The sequence below is a fragment of the Babylonia areolata genome, chromosome 8, assembly GCF_041734735.1.
Source record: "Babylonia areolata isolate BAREFJ2019XMU chromosome 8, ASM4173473v1, whole genome shotgun sequence".
In the NCBI taxonomy this organism is placed as follows: Eukaryota; Metazoa; Mollusca; class Gastropoda; order Neogastropoda; family Buccinidae; genus Babylonia; species Babylonia areolata.
The window spans coordinates 28247662-28251495 of NC_134883.1; positions in this window are offsets into that span (position 1 = coordinate 28247662).

Sequence of the window (3834 nt, forward strand, 5' to 3'; positions counted from 1 at the left end):
TCTGCATCCACGAACCCTTCTCCTCCTCCTCTTCTCCACCTTCACGCCCCCCTCCACTCCCAACCAACCCCCTAATTAAACACACGCACTCGCATGGTTACACATACACAGAGACAGACAGAGCAAACACACACACACACACACACATATGTATGAGTCAGTCATGCTTTGTGATAAAGCAAGTACCCTGAGTGATATGACATGATACGAAAGACACGAGCGCGCGCGCGCACACACACACACACACACTCTCTCTCTCTCTCTCACACACACCACACCACCACCACCACCAAACCACACACACACACGCACACACACACACACACACACACCACCACCACCACCAAACCACACCCATACAAACACAGACACACACACAGACACACACACACAAGCGCAGAGAGGAGAAGGGGATGGAACGGGGTGGAAAAGGAGCAACCCCCCTCATATCACCCCCGCCCAAACCTCCTCCCTTCTCGTTTCTCCTATATGGTCGAGGTGCAGATATGCTGATTCTGATGATGGTGGAAGGAGGTGATGGCTGATACTGAGGTGGAGAGGGTGCTGGGGGATGTAGGACGGTGTGTGTGTGTGTGTGTGTGTGTGTGTGTGTGTGTGTTTGGGGGGGGGGGGGGGGTTATAATATATTATGTAGTGGGAATACAGGTGAGGAAGACTGGGGGTGTAGGAATCGGGGGTGGTGGTGGTGGTGGTGGTTGGAGGAGGGGCGACGGAGGTCGCGGGGGGGTGAGGTGTGTGGGGTGTTTGGGGGGAGGCATGGGGGGGACGAGGTTGGTTCTTTACTTTGTCAAGGCTTATAACTAGTTGCCATAAAACGCACACAGAACTGTGTGCGAACGAAACGAGTGCCCGCTGAGTTGTGTGTATTCCTTGTCACGCTTTGCATCCATTCGTTCACAAGGTGCTACATCCTTACTTTGTGTGTGTCGTGACAGCAATAATGTGTAATGGGAAAAAAAAAAAAAAAAAAAAAAAAAAAAGGTGGGGGAGACAAAAAACCACACACACCTGAAAACAGTTCGTTTGCCTTCAAAGCCTTCTAGTGTACACAGTGTCATTTTATGAAGTTTGCACCACGAGTGCTGGAAGTTAATGTTATGACTTTGTTTGAACTAACTTTATGACGGGATGACAGAGTTAGTAGGGCGGGGCAAGAGCAACAAAAGAACGAGCGAACGAAATAAACGCAGGAAAGGTGAAAGAAAGACAGACAGAAAGAATGAAAGAAAAAAAAAGAAAGAAAGTAAGAAATGGGGGAAAACTAGGCGTTGGAAAAAAAAAAAACCGTGGAAAAAAAAACCCCAAAACAACTTAAATTTTTTTTTTTTTTTAACATTTTCATACAGAAAAAAAGGGGTTTTCTCTCCATATGATAGTTTAAAAAAAACACCTTTTAACTGTCGTAATTCTGCCGATTTGGGCTGACGCTTATTCAGTGCTTGAAATGCACAAGACTGCAGTCTTTTCTCGCTTAAGTCGCGCGCGCGCATACACGCACACACACACACACACACACACGCATACACACAAAGAGTGCACAACAATGCATATACACAATGTACACACACACACACACACTCACACACACACATGCTCGTGCGCACGCGCGTGCATACACAGTGCACAAACCGAGTGCACACACACACACACTGAGCGGATGTACACGGGACCGGCACAACTGAATACTTCAAGAGCTGTTTTGAGAGGAGACCTTCCCCCTACTCGATCAGAAAACGGGTCAGACTGAATAATTGAAAAGGCAATCTGGATAGTTACATCTGAGATCGAGAAGTCTCCTCCACACAGAAAACGTCTGCCTCCCCCCACCTTCCCCCCCCCCCCACCTTCTAATTCCGCTCACACTTGCCAGGAAAGCTACCCCCCCCCCCTGCCCCCCCCCCCCCCCGCCCCCGGATTCCCCCACTTCCCACAAGGCCAAAGAAAATAAGTGTTCGCAAAGTTTAGTTCTCCAAATCGCCCTAGTTTTGTTTTGCACCCTTCTGTAGCATGTAGAGGTGATTGTTGAACCAGTTCCCCTTTACATTACACTGAGACCAGATCTGTACAGGTGGTGATATATGTCACATAAATTCGCCGTTATTCTATGATTCAAATCAGCTCTGTACAGGTCCAGCGGGTGGTGGCTGCAACAGTCCGCCATTGGTTTTTGACTCACTTGTGTAAACAAAGTGAGTTTATGTTTTAACCCGGTGTTAGGTTGTCTGTGTGTGTGTGTGTGTGTGTGTGTGTGTGTGTCTGTGTCTGTGTGTCCGTGGTAAACTTTAACATTGACATTTTCTCTGCAAATACTTTGTCAGTTGACACCAAATTAGGCATAAAAATAGGAAAAATTCAGTTATCTTGTTTAAAACAATATTGCACCTCTGGGATGGGCACACACACACACACACACACACACACACAAAATGAAGCCTAATTATATGCAAACTGCATTTACTGTTATATTTATATTTTTTGTATTCTCTAAACTTGGCACTTTGATCTGATATTCTGACCCAACAACAAGAATAGTCATTATTATCATTTTTTGTTCAAACAGGAACTTCTTTTGCTAAGCATGGAAGTTTTATTTATTTTGCAAACGTTTTGGTGCAGATAGTAAAAAAGGGAAATTACTCTGTAATTAATGCTAGTGGACTTAATTCGCTTTAAACTGATCTTTCTCATCTTAAACATTACATTTTGAAATTATACACAATACATAAAAAGCTTGGATTTTTTTTTTCCAGTGTATCACAAGTGAGTCTTGAAGGCCTTGCCTCTCTTGTTATTCTTAGATAAGTTCTAAACAGGTAGAGATATTTTGTTTCAGGAATTCCACGTGGTTTTATACCACAATTATACAGGTAATGGATGATCGCAGCACCAGCACGCCATTATTCCATACTGATACCAGTTCTTGTTCAGGCAGTGGGTGGTCGCTCGCTGCATTAGTCCACCGCTAAATTATATGAGACCGGTTCTACGCGGGTAGTAGGTTGTCACTTGCTGCATCAGTCTTCCATTAATCTAGACTGATACCAGTTATATATTGGAAGTGGGTAGTCGCTCGCCATTAATCTTGTACAAGTAGTGGGGTGGTCGCTCGCTGCAACAGCCCACCGTTGATTTATGTATGTATGTTGGTATGTATTTATGTCAGTCGTGTCCGACTATGACCATCAGAACAGCAGAGGAGGCAACTGCTGTCTCAACTATCTGGGCTAGAGTTTGATTACGGTGGAGAGTGTCTTGCCCACGTTACATTCCCACTCTCTTGGCCAAGAGAGTTTTAGGACACAGTCGGCATCGGGATGGTCACCAAAGGCCAATCAGCCCCCTAGGCTGCAGCACAAAGAGCCAGAGCAATGCTGCCTCCGAGTTTGAGAGTCACAGAACAGAATAGAATAGAACAGAATAGAATATGTCTTTATTACCAAGTGTTCCTGGGTCACAAGGAATATTGGGGGGGTTGTACATAACAAGGTACGAACATGAATCAAAAATCATACACAAACACAGATACAGTAGAAATTAGGATACATGCAAGTGCATATCAATATAAAAACTTGTGCATACTCACACATGCACACACTGCACACACAATCATGCACACACACACACACACACACACAAACTCTCTCTCTCTCTCTCTCACACAAACACGTTTGAACAGAAGCTGCATATTACATGTGGATGGGGCTGATGACTAGATCTTCAGGAAGACGGTTGTTGATTGCACAATTCTATTTATAATACTAGTCCTTCACACACACATACACACACAAAAACTAAGCTGTAAATGACTTCCCA